General features: G+C 44.0%; 1 protein-coding gene and 1 pseudogene across 4 annotated transcripts in view; one reads left to right on the top strand and one right to left on the bottom strand.

The window, feature by feature from the left end:
• Clint1 (clathrin interactor 1) overlaps nucleotides 1–17,968 on the bottom strand; it is a 75,136-nt gene that overhangs the window by 31,610 nt on the left and 25,558 nt on the right. The window lies entirely within an intron of this gene.
• LOC127208609 (60S ribosomal protein L11-like) lies at nucleotides 16,044–16,558 on the top strand (annotated as a pseudogene).

Genomic DNA, 17,968 nt, shown 5'->3' with positions numbered 1-17,968 from the left:
ACTTCCCAGTTGTTTATTAAAAATGAAGACTCTGAACAGAAACCCTAAAAAGAATCCATCACAGAGGTAAATGCAATGTCAAAGAATAATCTGCTAATTTAGCAGCCACTGACATGAGCTGGTTACATCAGGTAATACTTTCTTTTCTGGTTCTAAACTGTCTTTCTCTACAGATTCTAAGAGTGAAAACTAAGCATTGTAAGCTGGGTGGGTAAACCTATGTCTGTCATTCCAGCACCCACAAGGTCCCAAGTTGAGAAGCCAGCCTGGATTATATAGCTGGATTATATGAGAGGGAGGAGGGTGGGCAGGCAGTTTAACATATGTTCTAAAGAAGTGTTTATTCCCTTGCTTATAAGATCACACCCCCGACCGACTCTGGGGAAATCCCCGCTACTTCCAGTCAGTGTGGAGGAGGTAGCACTAGCCAAACTCATGCACACACTTCTGCGACTCCTAAAAACAATGTGTTCTTCTCTCAGGCTAGAGTTGTCCTAAAATGTAACTGGAAGCTCTGTGTCCACAAGGCACCAACTTGCTGATTGCTACTAATGGTGATTTTATCTGGTAAATCTTCAGGGAAATCCTTGAGTAATTTATGAAACAGACGTGCAAAGAGTGCCATGAGTGGGTCAAGCCAGGAAAAACATCCTGGTGTCAGCAACTGTACTATGAGCTGTGGGAAGACACGGCAGGAGTGAGCAGCACTAAGCAAAACAAGCTCACTCTCAGAGTTAACATGGGCCTTGGCTCCAGGAACTACTCCAGGGCCCAGTACAAGATAACTACACAAGTATGTGCTTTCATTAAGCTACTCCATGCTTTACGGCCACTTTGCATAAGAGCAAAGCAATACATAGAGCTACTCCAGCAGTGATTAGCAAGTTCCTATGGCGTGAACTTTCGTCTCTGGTGTTACCTACTGTTGGGGTCTCTAAACAAACCAGTCACTGTGTGCCTCAGTCTCATCATTTAAAAGGTCCCACATATCACTGTTATGGTGATTAACAACATGTGCAGCAAGGCAGCTAGGAGAGTTGGTATCACTTTTTTTTAGTTGAATTTTTTCACCCTAGATATGACTTATGAACTGAAATGTGTCAGAAGCCTGGACTCTGCTGGTGGCAGTACTCTAGAAGGTTCTGGAAACTATAGGAAATATGTCCTTTCTGGAAGAAGTTAGTTACCAGGGAAGGTCCTTGTGCCTGAACCTGTCCTCTGTCTCTACTAGCAGCCATACCGTGAATCTTGTGCTCCCTCCTCTCCTTCTCCCTGGCACTAATGAGACCATGAGCCTTCCTCTTGGGTTGTCTGCCAGGTAACTGATCACAAAGACAGAGAAACTCACTAACGATGAGGAGGGTCCACAATACACAGGTGATGCCTGACTCCGACTGTCTTAAAACCAACTTAATTAGCAGTGTTAGAGGGACGGCTGGGTCTCTGGTAAAGGGTGCATCCTGTCCTTCCACAGGGCTCACCATCACCCTCTTCCAGAAACAACTACCTGTAAGTCCTGGTTATTGACATCCTCTTCTGGACCGAGTGGGCAACTGCATTCACACCCACAAGCCTACATAGGCATGCACACACAGAATCAGAAGCAAAACTCAAAACTTAAAAACAGTAATTAGCAGAAGCTGAGAGTGTGGTTTGGTGGTACAGAACCAGGTTGTGGCTTCAATCCCTACCACCAAAACTAACCAAAACCCAAAGTAGCAGAATTCTGAGCTTTTAAAGCATCCAACCAATGTACATGTTATTACTCCATGTGGTACGTGGCTGAACATGAAGTACCTAGACAGTCACGGAGTGTTACTGGTTTGTGTGGAACTCTGCTCATGCCCTAGGACGGGTGCTGCTTTTGTGACGTAGGTAAACTTCACAGTTCTCACCAACCATAATTACATGAATATGTTTAACAACTATGTAAACACACATACACATATAGAAAAAGATGCAAAGAACCAAAATCTAAACCAAAGCTCCAAACAAAGCAAGATGCCAGTAAGTAGAGTGGAGTAATGGGAGATGGCTGTTTAAAAATGTTTAGTATTATTTAGACAATGAAAAAAACTGGACACCCCCGCCCCCCTTTAAAGAGAACAACAACATTAAGACTTGCCCCACTTTCTATGCAAGTGCTTGATGGCTAGACAGACATAACTGTGTTGGGAGTCACCTCAGCCCTGGTTCAGCAAGCCCCTGGGTGCAGATGGAAGGCTGTGCCTGCTCTTCTCATCCTTTGGCCAGAGCATCTGGCCAGGACACTAGTGTCCAGGACACTAGTCCATAGAGATGACAGTCACAACCCTGAACCACTTCTGTTTTCCACTTTTAAGAAACGTTTATGTTTCTCAGTAACTTTAAAGATTTTAAGTCATTTTATTTTCTCTGAAAAGGCAGTCTACACAGTTTTGTGAAAAGTGTCACTGGGGACTGATGACAGGTGCTCCCTGAGAAGAAAGTTCTCTGGGGAGCTGGGCAGTACTGGCTGCAGAGAAGCTTCCCAACTGTACCACTTCTCAGAGACTTGCCCCAAAGGGGACAGCACTGTACAGTCTTCAAACTTCTGAGAAATTTCTTTCCTGGAACACCTCCTGAGTGTCCCAAGCCCACTTTAGTATGGCTGTTGCAAACACCTTCCTCAGACCATCAACTCCATCTCATTTCCTTATTTTTATATCTAATTTCTTATTTCCTACTTGGGGATGATTTTTTTCCTTTAGTCTTGTTTACTTTTACAATTCTTTTGGGGGCACATGATAGCTCTGTGGGTAAAGGGGCTTGCTGCCAAGCCTGACAGCTGGAATTCAATTCTGGAACACACATGCTGGAAGGAGACAAAGCTCTGCACACTACCCCCTGACATTCAAGTATGCCACAGTGTGCTTAATGTGACATGTACAATGTGCACATACATACAAACAAACATAAGATAATTTATTTTTAACTCCAGGACAAATTTTCAGTCTTTTAACTTGCCTCAAGTCTCACCTATTTTGGTATGTTTTAAAGCCCTAGCTGCTCATGAGTGCTGTTTTACCTTTCCTGCTTGCTGGCTTTATGTACTGACACATAACTGTGCACACATGCAGTACAGCCTCACGTGCTGACTCATTTATGCACCGGGTGAGACACTCAAAAGACCTGTTTGGCCACTTCAAACACCAGGCACATGGTCAGCCAGTGATACTGCTACGCAAATGTTCAGCAGAACTTACTTCTCTGTCTTTCCTGTTGCTGTATTGAGTACTGTGTGCAAGGTCAAACAGAGGGCTTCCTCATGTTAAGTGCTCTAACACTGAGCTATGCCACCAGCACCTCTTCTGAGACACAGCCTCACTGTGTAGCCCAGGTTGGCCACCGGCTGAAGTATAAAATTACAGAAGTGTATCTCCATGCACAGAGCCCTGGGGATTTCTGTAACAACAAACCCACCCCTCTTCTTCCCATCTTCCCATTTTCTCAGCCTCTGGCAATCATTATTCCCTCTAGTCTACTTCTGCAATCAGCTTCTCACTCCGTGACAGCCAAGGGATCAGCTTTATGTCTAGCTCATGGTCCTCTTCATGTCCTCCAGTTTCATCCATGTTATCCACAGACAAGAGTTCCTCCTTTTATGGCTGGAGAGTATCCCACGGTGGGCATGTGCATTGTCCTCACACAGTTACCAAGGGGCACAGTTGACTGCATGCTATGGCTGCTGGGAACGCTTCAATAAACATGTGAGTGCTATTCACCTGTCAATAGGCGATTTCCTTTGGATATACACCTGTGAATGAGGCTAGTGACTCTGATGTGCATGGGTGTTTTGCCTGTATGTATATTTGTGCAACATGTGAATGCTAGTGCCCAAGGTGCCTGAAGAGGGTTTTAGATCCCCCAAATCTAAAGTTATAGTCAGTGGGTGGTAGAAATTGAGCCCTGTTCCTCTGGGAAGAAAGGCCGTGCTCTAACCACTGACGGGTTTCGCTAGCCTATCTATGCCTAACTTCTGCTTTAGGTCCATACTGTTCTCTCATGGCTGTGCTAGCTTACTGCACAGCAGCCAAGGAGCATAAACTCCTCCACTTACACCCTCTGCCATCTTAGTCCCTGCTGTTGCAACTGAGCTAAGGTTATAGCACATCGAACTTGCTTTCTTTAAACCTCATTTGTCTATTTTCTGTAAACAGGCCCCTCTCCTTATTTAATTCTGGGTGAAAAAAAAAAGCATTTAACCTTTACTCAAATTTCTACTCTTCACTTTATCATTTTATGCCAGTCACCTTCCCCTTCATTTTATGTTACTTTTATATGGCATAGCTAAACAGACAAGGAACAGCTCAGCAATGGGATGGATAGATGACCTCTCCATGTAGCCTGACTTTGGACCAGCAGTGCCTCTCTGATCCCTGCCCCCTCACCAAGACATGTAATGTAAATGTTCACACATGCCAATTAAATATTCATGTGATGTTTGCAACATCAAGTTCCAAGAGTGAAAATGATTATTCTTGTAAGCTAGAGCTGCTTTTACGCAATAGAAGGCTGTTTTCCTTTGCATTCTGTGACAAGCAGCAGCATGAGCTCAGGGCTCATCAGAAGGCTGGGCAGGCTACATGCAATAGTTGGAATGCTTACAGCATTGTGTATTAAGAATACTGGCTCTTCTCTCCGACCTAGGACCAAGCTACTTCTGGTGTGTCCTTCCATTCACCCTTCTAACATGTAGCAGTGGCCATGTTAATCCACACATACAGCCCCTTCTCTCAAACACTTCTTGCATCCTCTTCTTGCATCCGTGGACAACCCTACCCAGGGTAAGAGCCTGAGCATCGCTGGTCACTTCCCTCACTCCCTCCATCAACAGCCATAGAGTTCCAGTTCTTTTCAGCAACATTTGCTAAGTATCTCTGAAGTCCACTGCTCTGCTTCTTCTATCCTCACCCCAACTCCCACTGGCATTATCTTAGTTCAGCACCTTCTTTCCACCTGGATTGCCAAAAAGCCTTCTATCTAGTTTTTCTGCTTCTATTTACAACTTCCTGCCAGGTTAGAGCCAAAGAGAACTTTTGTTCACATACAAGTCCCACTTGAGGTTGGTAAAGCCCTGTGCGGTCCAGAACTGTGTAGACTTTCCTGCTTTTGACTTAAAGCTAGATACCAGTTTAGTTCTCCTGTCTCACTCAACAACCTTCAGCTTGCTTGCTCGGGTTTTCTAAGTCTTTTGCTCCACAGCCAACTAGATCATTATCTGGTTTTATAAAGGCCACTTCTTCCAAACATACCTTCCTGTAGTGCCCCAAACAGGGAAATCATCTATCTATTCCTGCCTTCTACGACTGAAATGAAACAAAAGCAAGTGTCCTACAGCAGGTCTGTTTCTATATCAGCCAGCCTTTCCCTACCTGGACTGAGGGCTATGACACAGTATTGTGTTTACTTAGGGGAACAAGCTTGGTGACAGCAAATATCAAACCTTTACTGAGCAACCTCAAAACAACAAATAAACGAGTGAATAAGGCTGTGAAGGAAAAGGACATACCAGGAGACGAAGCAGAGGAGCAAGAATCAAAGCTGACTGAACTGTCTCTTAGTGACAAAGTGAAGGAGAAGCAGTGAAGGTGGCAAGACTTCCATCTGCAATATGACAGACTTCAGAAGAGCTTAGAACACCTCAGTGAGCCCAAGGGCTTAGAAAGAAAGCTACTTAGGCAGTTGGTTTGGAATTTCTTTGGTTTCAACCAAAGTTTTGTCATCTGATATCAAGCCTTCATTAGTTGGAGAAGTTCAAATAAACATAAAAAGTTTTGGTTTGAAGGTCTCCTGAATTTGTGAAAATGCAAATAAGCTCAAAGGGAGCCTAAGTCACTAGGGGTTGTATCAAGTTCAGCTGCAACCAGAACCACAAAAGAGAAAAGGCTGAGAGCTCTAATCCATTGGTTTTCAGCCTTCCTAATGCTGTGACCCTTTAATACAGCTCATGCTGTGGTGACCCCAATCATAAAATTATTTCAATTGCAACTGCATAACCGTAATGTTGCCACTGTTATCAATCGTAATGTAAATATCTGATGTGCAGGATAGATATGTGATCCCTGTGAAAGGTCGTTTGACCCCCCCTAAAGCTCCAGCGCTTTCCGCTTCTGATTGATTCTTCTTGGTCACATGTATACCTAAGTGCAGCCAAATGATCTTGGTTCATAATGGAGCAGTAAGACTCCCAAGTACACCCATGAGCATCAGCGAAATCTGACACTTTCTGATTCAGCTTTAAGGTTGCTGTTTTTGTAGTTTGCTGTTAATTATGGCGCAGTGGGAGTGGGGTGGGGGAGGAGGGGCTGGTCCTCATTTTTGGACTCCACACTTGCAAACTGACCAAGACACTAACGTGTACCTGCAAGCCTAAAGCCAGCATCCATGTGCTGTCCTGATCTTTGTGGAATGTCTTTGCAAAGCAGTGTCCATCACACTGGTTCTCAGCTGAGGGCAAAGATAACTCTGTGTCCCCGTTCACTCAGTACAGTTCTTTCTGTTTATGCCATACCATGTCTCCATGATCTGCTGTTTAAACAGCCCACAGAGGCAGTGTGGAAGGGATGTCCAGGGTTACTCTAAGAGGGTTGTACAGTGCCTCACAGAGCTATGTGAATTACAGCGCTGCGGACTGTGGCTCAATGACAATGAAGCAATGTTCAGATAGATGCCACCTATAAAGTAGTGTCTGACATCAGGGATATATTTGTAAAAGGATATGGATCAAATGGAGCAAGTGCTGTAGCGCAGGTCCATAGAAACCTAACTCTTTTTACCTAGGAACAAGGGCTTACTTAGTTCTTGCTAATTCTGTTGATAATAACATTACAAGCCCTAACGAGGACTGAATGCTCTTATCTTATACATGTGGGTTTCTCTCAGCACCCAACAATGAATGCCTTACTGGTAGCTTAGGGTTCAATTCCTAGCACCCAAAAAACAGATAAATGAACACTTAAAAACTGACTTGAGAAGCAAATACAAAAATGAAATTATGTTGTTAGACAGAAGTGGGCTGGAAGGTATAAAACAAAACAAAGCAAAAAGTTGAGACTGAGAGGAAATTAAAACAACTCCCAACCCAAAGCATACTGAGGATAAATGCATGGAAGTCTTAATAAGCAGCCCCACACTAGGTGGGCCGTGGGGTGGTTGATGGTGACCATCGTGGTCTAGGGGTCATGTGGAGCTTGGACTGAATTGGTTATATGACCTGAAATTACCTCAGTGACAGGAGCTGTGTGCCTCACAGAAACACTGAAGAACTAAGTTAGAAGCGTACAACTTAAAGGGATACTTGAACACTCCATTAAGCCTCCTCCCTGCTCCTGCTCAGTGCTACATGAAGACCCAGGCATCACCATGGATGTTGTTTCACACATGCAGAAAGTCTCTCATGTCTCATTCTTTGCATGGAGGCTTGTTTACTGAAACTGTGTCTTTCTCTGCCCAATCTGTTCCCATGGAAGAGCTGCACAAAGCTGCCATTGCTTGCGTAGCAGAAAGAAATACTATTGGGTTCCCTCCAAAGTACAGCAAATCAATGGCAAGACACAATGGCTTCACTTTCTCCCCCATAATGCAGCTGAATTACTTGTTTACTGTTGGCTTCTTTTCAAATACATAACTTAGTGGTCAAGTGGTTGCTACAAAGCCAGGCAGTGGTGGCGCAGGCCTTTAATCCCAGCACTAGGGAGGCAGAGGCAAGTGGATTTCTGTGAGTTCCAAACCAGTCTAGCCTACAGAGTTGAGTTCCAAGACAGCCAAGGCTACACAGAGAAACCCAGTCTTGAAAACAACCAGAATGCTTGCTGTTCTGCCAGACTAGAGCTCAGTTCCCAACACCTACATCAGGTGGCTCACAATTGCCTTAACTCCACCTAACTCCACAAGAGTCACACCCTCTTCTGGCTGCCTTGGACTCGCACAGGCAGTGTTGTGGTGACATGAATAAGAATGGCTTCCACAGCCCCATATATAGGAATACTTAGTCATCAGAGAGTGGCACTACTTGAGAAGGAATAGGAAGTGCCTTGTTGGAGTAGGTGTGGCCTTCCTGGAGGAAGTGTGTCACTGGGTTTCAAAAGCCCAAGCCAGACCCAGTCTCTCTCCCTGCTGCCTGAGGATCAGCTACTTCTTCAGCCCTCTGTCTGCCTGTGTCCAGCTGTGATAATGGATGGCCTAACCCTCTGAAACTGTAGGCCAGCCTCCAGTTAAATGCTTTCTTTTGTAAGAGTTGCCTTGGTCATTATGTCTCTTCCCAGAAACAGTGACTAAGATGGTGTCTCATGTGTATGCATGTGTTGTGTGTGTGTGCACTTACATTCAAATAAAAATCTCTTTAATACACAGAACTCTAATAGAGTGGATGACAATTTATTTAGTCCCTGAAGGAAGGTACTATTAATTTAATATCTATTTTACAGAAGGTAAACTGGACCCACAGGGTGGTCAGGCAGTATGGCTCTAGAGACTGCTATTCAGTTATGTCACAGTCATGATTTCAACAACCCTCCCCAGTCAATATACAACTCAGCATCAGGGTAAGAGACACATTTGGGGTCATTTCAGTCTCTTTCTTGCTTTTCAAAACCCCTCACAAGTGCCTTACAATTCTCAGGACAAATACATATCCCATACAGATCCCTGTAAGCACTCCTTTTCTGTGCTCTGCCACATGCCGCCCACTGTCTCCTCAGAACCCCTGATCACTCCCTGGAGCACTCCCCTACTGTTTATGCACTCTACCATTCAGTCTTACTGGAAGTGCCATATTCTCAGAAGAGAAAAGCCCTCATCCTCACTCTATTTCAGTCTCTTTTTTTTTTCTTCTTTTTTTGTTTGTTTTATTTAAGTAATTTATCCAGATTACATCTCATGTGTTATCCTCCCCCTTCACCCTATACCCCTCCCGTAGGTCTGTGACACAAGGGGACCTCCTCCCCCACCATATGATTACAGCCTATCAAGTCTCATCCTGGTAGCCTGCTTCGCCTTCCTCTGAGTGCCACAAGACCACCTCACCAAGGGGAAGTGGTCAAATAGGAGGCACCAGAGTTCATGTCAGAGTTAGTCCCCGCTCTCCACACAACTGTGGCGAATGTGCTGTCCATTGGCTAGATCTTCACACTAACTGATCAACTAGTGCTCCTTGAAATCTATTTTATTTATATGTATGTCCACTTAACTACGTAAACCACGTTTCCAGTGCCCACAGTGACCAAAAGAGGGCGTTAGATGCCCCAGAAGAGGAGTTAGGAGTTACAGGTGTTTATGAGCCATTGTGTGGTTGCTGGGAACTTAGCCCAGGTCCTCTGCAAGGGTAAGTGCTTTAACATGAGCCATGTCCACCCCAACTACTGCTTTCATCTGTGCCTCTACCTAAACATTTTTACAACTCAAGTACCCACAAAAGAGCCAAGTAAAAGGTAATTATTCATTCAATAAACTATCCTGTGGTTTCCTGTATTCCCGTTACAACATTTTGATCTTTGGATGTGGGCATCTGACATGAGATAGTTACTCATCAGATTACACAAGCACCAAGAACAAAGTTAAAGGACAGGTGAGATGGCTTAGAGGGTAAAGGTACTTGCTGTTGAGGCTGACAACCTGAGTTTAATCCCTGGAACTTACATCACAGAAGAGAACTGAGCCCCACCAGTAAGGGCACACATAACAAAAACAAACGAACAACAAAATGTAACTTTTAAGGGGTAGGTTTCATAACAGAATTTATGGGAAGTCGTGGGTTTGATCCATAGGTATAGTGCATACATACATGTGCGTGCACACAAAATACTTTAGATTCATCACCATATAATGATAACCTAGGGAACAAGCAACATCTGCAGCTCAAGCTCTCTTATTTAAGGGTCTGTCGTTGCTGCTGTTGTTAACTAGGGTGGGTGGAGAACACAAAGACCACAGTCCACATGTGCGGGTCAGAGGCCAACTTCTCAGAGCTAGCTCCCTTCCACCGTTACAGATTCTGGGGATTAAACTCAGGTTGGAACGCTTACATGACAGGCACCTTTATGCACTGGGCCATCTTCCCGGCCAGCTCTTCTAGTCTTAAGGTTGAAATTAAGAAACTGGGACTAGGGAGATGGCTCCACGCATGAAGTGCTTGTTGTTCCCTCATAAGGACCTGAACTTGAGCTGCCAGCTCCCAAGCCAAAGCCGGACATGGCATGTGTGATGCGATCCAACAAGGGTGGAGCCAGCCGGATCCTAGGGGCTAGCTAGCCAGCCACTCTAGTGAAATGGCTACCTCTAGCTAGGTTCAATGAGAGACCCTGTCTCAAAGGGGGAAAAAAGTGGGGAGTACAGAAGTGAATGAGAAGGACATCCCGATTCCAAACTGCAGCCCCCACAGGTGAATGCACACACGCTTACAACATACACACACATAAAAAGAAAAAGGAAATTAAGAAACTGTATCTGTGTTGGGTTCAGTGGGACAGATCTATAATCCCAGGAACACTGCCAGTTCAAAGCCAGCCAGTGTTACAAAAATAAGAACTCATGATTCTGCACCTCAGTCTCCAGAGTGCTGGCATACACATCCTTTCTAATTGCTAGGAAAATGCTACTCCCAACATATACGCAGTTCCTCTCCAACTTTACTCAAAGTGATCTCACATTCCAAATGAGATGTCTGTTTAGTTCGAAAGGAAAGCACAACATGCGACCTTAGACTATCTGCAGATACAGTGCTAACTCTTACTTACACAAACTTCAGACCAGCTACTTCACACTCCTAGTTGCTAAATGAAGTGCCAACAGCTAGCATTCTAATTAGAACACTGCTGCCATAATTGAGACTCTTACTGAGTAATCAGTTAAAGATAAAGGAGGTTGCAGTGCAAAAGGAGTGCTGAGCGCAGGTGTGAGCAGGGACAGGAAGTGCTACGAGCGGGAATGCCTTCTCTGAGAGCCCCTTATCGACATAATCAGAATAAATACGCTCTGATTGTTGTCTGTTCATACCTAATTGATTTAAGGAAAGCAAATTATGTTGCTGTGGGGGAAAAAACAAGGAGAAAACAGATACATAGATGTGCTGTTAGCCTCTGAGCCTCTGCAATGCACTTGCTGTTTTCATAAACCATGTTCTTTTAAGACTGAAATTATGAAGCCATGCTGAGAATCTTGCTTAGTACAAGAAGGGTGCGGTTTAAGCAACCTCTTTTCATGCAGATCAGAGTATGTATCTATACGTGGGGAGAAGGATCACAGACAAGTGTGTAAATGCTGGCCAGTACAGACAAGGGGTTCAGAAATGCTCCTGTCATAATTCTTAGAACTTTCACTTCAAAACACACACACACACACACACACACACACACACAGTCAGGATATCGGCTGCTAAACAGTGTCTTCTAGACATGACAGGGAGGCTGTACCCATGAAATCTTAACAATATGATTGCTGAAACAAGACCTGCATGGTGACAACACCTGTTGACACAGCAGGGAAGCTTCACAAGGCCCTACATTAGATGAAGAAATACACATATATACATACATGTACGTACATGTGTATTACACGTATCTGTATATATAAAATAATAATTATAAAAAAGGTCATGTATTAAGAACATAGGAGAAGATGGAAGGGAAAGAGGAAAAGGTGGAAATGATATAAGTGGTCATATATGATTTTCTGTTTTGTTTTGTTTTACGAGACAGGGTTTCTTTGTGTAGCTTTAGCTGTCCAGGACTCACTTGATAGACCAGGCTGACTCTTAACTTACAGACATCTACCTGCCTCTGCCTCCCGATTTGGCATAGAATATAAGAGCACATCTTGCTCTTGGAGAGGATCTGCGGTCAGTTTCCAGCAGTACATGGTGGCTCACAACTGTCTGTGACTCCTGGGGGCTCTGACACCTTCTACTGGCCCCTAGGTGTGCAATAAACTCAAATGATACACTGCAATATAATGCATTTAAAGATTAAAGTTAAAATTAAATGCAAACCAGGAACAAGAGATATAGCTTAGTTGGTAGAGTGCTAGTCCAGCATGCAGGAGGTCCTGGGTTCTATCCATAACACCACATAACACCAGGAGTGCTAGCTCACACCTGTCATTTCAGCAATAGGGAGGTGGAGGAGTAGAAGTTCAAGATCATCCTTGGTAAGATATTACGTTTTAGGACAGCCTGGGCTGTGGGAAAAAATGCTCTTACTGCCTATGCTTCAAAATTCTAGGTGCTACAGAACAGTTAAAAATGTTCAGTTTATGTTCCATGACCTATCTCAATAATGCTGTATGCAGATTAGCTGCTTTTCAGTAAACTGATTTTTAAAAAAAAGAAGAAGAAGGTGGTGTTCTCAGCGGGGGCATCATATGTTAAACTGTTTCACAAATAGATCAAATATCCAATGTACTTTTATTTTATTTATTTATTTTTAAAGATTTATTATTTATACAATGTTCTGCCTGCATGTGAGCTTGCACGCCAGGCCAGAAGAGGGCACCAGATCTCAGTATAGGTAGTTGTGAGCCACATGTGGGGAATTGAACTCAGGACCTTTGGAGGAGGAGACAGGGCTCTTAAACCACTGAGCCATCTCTCTAGCCACCAATGTACTTTTAAAAATCAATAGTCTAGCCATTTTATTTGCACGATAGATTCCAATTCTAGTTTTTACAAGCATAATAAAATAGGTACTTACAGTAATTTTTAATAGTAAAACTGCTACCTTTAAGATGTTAAAATGTTATAAAAGTACCATATTGTTTGTATGTATGTATGTATGTATGCATGTATGTACGTACGTACAGGGTTTCAGTATGTAGCTCTGGCTAGTCTAGTCTGGCTGGCCTCAAACTCACAGACTCTGACTCTGCCTCGCAAGTGAAGTGCTGGCATTAAAGGTCTGTGTCACCATGCTCGGGTAAATAAAATTTAAATTCCTGTGAACTAAAACTAACCTGAAAAATACTGTTATTATGTAACTTTAAAACCTTTGGGTCATAACTTTAAAAAAGTTAATTTGTGGTGATAAGCGTTAATATGTAGAAGCCAGAGGACAACTTGTGGAAGCTGGTTCTCTCCTGCTGCCATGCTGGTTCTGGAAATTGAACTCAGATTATCAGGCTTGGCAACAAGCACCTGAGCCACCTTGATGACCATGGGTTATGACTTTTAAAGCTATCTCTCAATAACAATATTTTAAAAACTGAAGAACAAAAATCTACTGAGAGCACATGATGACATCTTTTCCCAGTCCATCAGCTGGTTTAGTCGTCTAGCAGATCCACAGGCTGACTATGCCTAGTTCACACAGAAGTGGATGTCTTCCCTTCCAGGCTCCTAACGACAACTCATGAAAAGATAAACGGAAACCCAAGGAAATCTGGTGAGCTTTGGTAGACTCACGGTGTGCCAAATACAGTGGTACCTTACTTAAAACATCATGCTCAAGTAGATTCATCCAACGTGAAAAGTCTAACACAACTCGGATAAGTAAGCCTTCCGAGGAAAGCCATACAGCAGAATGACCAAAGAGCCTGCAGTCGGGAGGCAGAGATTCTCCACAGACACTAATGCTCCATACTGTAGTTTGATCTCTTATAAACTGTTGTCACTACTGCCCAATTCATCTCAGATCCAGTACCAAACATCAACACTAACTGGCAGTCTATGATTCTAAAAGACTCCCAACAGGAAGACAGTAGGAATCTGTACTTCAACAGGGGATGTCCATGACACCAGTGACCTTCATGGACACAAACAGGGCTTGTGCAGCTCAGGCAAGCCACAAACTTGCTAGTCAGCCATGGCTGACCTTGATTTCCTGATCCACTTCCCAAGTCCTGGATGACAGATGTGTGTCACTGTACCCAGCCTCCGTTTCATTTGTACTGCTAAGGGCAGAAGAGGATTTCCCATCTGTCCAATCGAGTGCCCACTGATATCATCAGAGGCTTGGACCACCTGGGAGCAGCTATTCACCCGCGAAGGGTGTCATCTGACTTGGGACTTAAGATTCTGACTCCACGTGTGACGTTTGAACACTAGGACTTCATCAGGCTCTGGCTCTGCCTGGTTCTTCTGGGTCAGGCTTTGTGTCATACTTGAAGTATCCAAACTGGAACAACATCCCATAGAGCATTGGTTCTTTTTCATGTGCAACTTCACTGAGCCAGAGAATGCACTAGAACCCTAAGGTCTGGCTTCATGTTGTCCAGCACTCTGCAGGGCTCTTAGAAGAAACCTATTAAGAGTTCCCAAAGTATGCTGACTACTAGCTCTCAACAGTGTTATTTCAATTACAAAATAACATTTAAATATCTGGAACCTATTAGAAAAGCACAGCATCTAGTCAGGTTGATAAAATCTAAGATGCTATCGCTATGTGGTCCATTTTGAACATAAGAAACATTAGGAAAAGTAGATAGTAATCAAATCAGGATAGTACAAAACCCAAAGGACTAGGACGGGTGTGGTGGTGCACGCCTTTAATCCCAGCACTCGGGAGGCAGAGGCAGGTGGATCGCTGTGATTTCGAGGCCAGCCTGGTCTACAAAGCGAGTCCAGGACAGCCAAGGCCACACAAAGAAACCCTGTCTCGGAAAACAAAAAACAAAAAACAACCAAACACAAAACCCAAGGACTGGGAAAGTGAGAGAGCTGTGGAAGTTCTTCACGGAGGACCACTGGTTCTGCAGTGTGATACTTCCCACAAATGGGACAACAGTCTTTGAGACCGACACTAGAGAATGCCTTCATGACAACAGCGCCAGTCTCCTCCTTCACACAGGAAAACAGCTGTTTTCCCTTCATTTTGGAGCAGCTAACGTAACAGATGGTGTGTGGGATATTGCAGGAGAACAGATTTTTCTTGTATGGAAGGTACATGGGAAAAAGGGGTAACTGTCAAGGTTGCTGCTGAGTCCTGAGTAGTAGTCAGTACTTTCCCAGGTAAGTCTCAATCTGTAGAAGGTGTATACCAATAACTTCCCTTTAGGATAACAAACAAGACAAGCTTGTTGGGCGATGCTTTGGGAAACTGGCAAAGACCGCAGATATTATGTCCTAAAAGCAGGTGGCTGTGGTTTTAGCCTAGACAACTTTACAGGTCTGTTACCCAAGAAATGCCCTTGGACCTCTGTAGCCTATTTCCTCACTAGAAAAGTAAACCTGTGGGAACGGGCAGCCAAGGGTGTGTGTCAAGATATATGGAATACATGTATGAAATCATTGAACAGTAAAGGTACTTCAAGAAGATTTTATTATTTTTAAAGATTTAAAAAAGAATATATGTGTGCCTGTGTTCACAGAGGCCAGAAGAGAGTATTTGACCCCCTAGGACTAGAGTTGCAGATGGTTGAGCCACTAAGTGGATGCTAAGAACTATAAACTCAGGTGTTCTAAAGGAGCAACAAATACTCTTAAACATTGAGTCCTCTCCCTAGCCCCAAATTAAAAACAAAAAACAAAACAAAAAACCCAACTTATTGTATATGAATCAATATTTGGCCTGTAGTGAGCCATATGTATGCCTGGTGCCCTCAGAGGTCAGAAGAGGCTTTGGAGTCCTTGGGACTGGAGTTATGAATGTGAGCCACCATGTGGGTGCTGGGAACTGAACCCAGGTCCTCTATAAAGGAAGCAAGTGCTCTTAACTGCTACGGCTTCTCTTTAGGCCTCTGCCCAAAATTTCTGGTAGGAAAGAAGGAAGGAAGAAGGAAGGAAGAGAGGGAGGTGAACACTGACTGTCATTTACTTGGCACCTAACAAATGACCAGTCACTGTTGGCCTTTATTACTAGAAATGCCCCTGATTTAAAGGACAGCCTAACAGATACTAAGTTAGCAAGCCTAACAACTTCATTCAAAAACATTTATTAACAGCCCACTGTGCATCATGATGCTCTAGCACTTAGCAATTAAAAAGAACAAGAACTGAAACAGACAAGTGCATGTAAACAGAGGAAGGCAGGCCCAGGAACATTGTTTGTGAGTGCAGGTTATAAAATACTGCCCCCTCTCTCTTCCTGTTCTCCATCATGGCGCAAGACCACGGTAAAAAGGAGAACCCCATGCGAGAACTTCTCATCCGCAAGCTCTGCCTCAGTATCTGTGCTGGGGAGAGCGGAGACAGACTGACCGGGGCAGCCAAGGTGTTGGAGCAGCTCACAGGCCAGGTACACCGCCAGGTCCTTTGGCATCAGGAGAAATGAAAAGATCGCTGTGCACTGCACAGTGCGTGGAGTCAAGGCAGAAGAAATTCTGGAGAAAGGCCCGAAGGTGCAGGAGTATGAATTACGGAAAAATAACTTCTCGGATACCGAAAACTTTGGTTTTGGGATTCAAGAATACATTGATCTGGGCATCAAATACGACCCAAGCACTGGCATCTACAGCCTGGACTTCTATGTGGTGCTGGGTAAGCCAGGTTTCAGCATCGCAGACAAGAAGCGCAAGACAGGCTGCATTGGGGGCCAAGCACAGGATCAGCAAAGAGGAGGCCATGCGCTGGTTCCAGCCGAAGTACGATGGGATCATCCTTCCTAGGAAATAAATTTTATCCAAATGACCAACAAAAATTTCTCAGAAATGAAAAAACAAAACAAAACAAAACAAAAAAACCTGCCCCAGGCAGTGGTGGGAGATGAGATCACAGGGAGAATCTGATCACAGAGCTGAGAGGAGACACCACTGAAGGATTCTGAGCAGAACTGATGGGTATTTTTGCTTTCAGCGGATGTGTCTATGTCATGTAGTCCAGGGAGCCTGGAGGCTATGATTTTCCAGCCTTTGGTCCCTTGGCACCAGGCTGCAGGAGTGTACCACTACATGTAGTGCTGGCTAAATATTTTAGGGGGGTGCGCTGAGGCTCCACAGGGTGTCTTAAATAAAACTCCATCATTACTACTGTATGTGCACAGGATGTGTGAGAGTGTTCATGCCATAGTACATGTGTGGAGGTTAGAGGACAACTTTGTGGAGTCATTTCTTGTTTTCTACCCTTACATGGCGTGATGGCTGTTCTTGGTTGTCCAGACTACGTCTGGAATGAACAATCCAGAAATGGAGGGCATGCCTGTGAGAGATTTTCTGCTTGATTTGAAGTAGGTGAATTCACTTCTAGTCCAGACTTTTGAGGTAAAAGGCACACAGCTTTGATCCAGATCTTAAGGCTGGAAGACACAGGCCTTTAATTCAGATCTTGAGGTGGGAGGACGTAACTTTAATCTAGGCCATACCTTCCCCTGGAAGTCTATATAGAAGGCAGCTTTTGTTCTTTGCCTGCTTGCCCTCACCTCCATTTCTTCACTGGCATTTGGAGCCTTCTTGTTTGGGATTCCAGCATATTCAGAAGACCAGCTGAGACACCCAGCCTTGTGGGACTGAGCAACTACTAGAATGGTGGACTAGTTGGACTGCAGCCTGTAAGTTTTTTGTCTATAGAGAACCCTGACTGATACACATGGGTTTCACAGATCAAACTCAGGTCTCCAGACTTGTATAGAAAGTGCCTTTATGTGCTGGAGAGATGGCTCAGCGGTTAAGAGCATTTTCTGCTCTCCCAGAGGTCCTGAGTTCAATTCGCAGCAACCACATGGTGGTTCACAGGCATCTATACTAGGATCTGATGCCCTCTTCTGGCGTGCAGGTGTGCATGCAGATAGAGCACTCATACATAAAATAAATAAATGAATCTTTTAAAAAAGTAAAGAAAAGTGCCTTTACTCTAAAAAAAAAGGAAAGAAAGAAAGTGCCTTTACTCACTGAGTCACTGAACCATCACACAAGCCCCGTTACAACTTTTATTTGGCTTCATGGTAAATGAACTAAATGCCAAAAACGCTCTCAGCGCTAAATATAACCATGACCTAAACATGCCAAACAAGAATATTTAGGCGGCTGAAATACAAATAATACTTGGCTTTATTTGAACAACTTTATGTCACCTGAAAAAAAGACAAAT

This window comes from Acomys russatus, chromosome 25 (assembly GCF_903995435.1).
Source record: "Acomys russatus chromosome 25, mAcoRus1.1, whole genome shotgun sequence".
Classification (NCBI taxonomy): Eukaryota; Metazoa; Chordata; class Mammalia; order Rodentia; family Muridae; genus Acomys; species Acomys russatus.
The sequence above is the reverse complement of the archived record's forward strand: the minus strand, read 5'-3'. Positions and strand labels throughout refer to the sequence as shown.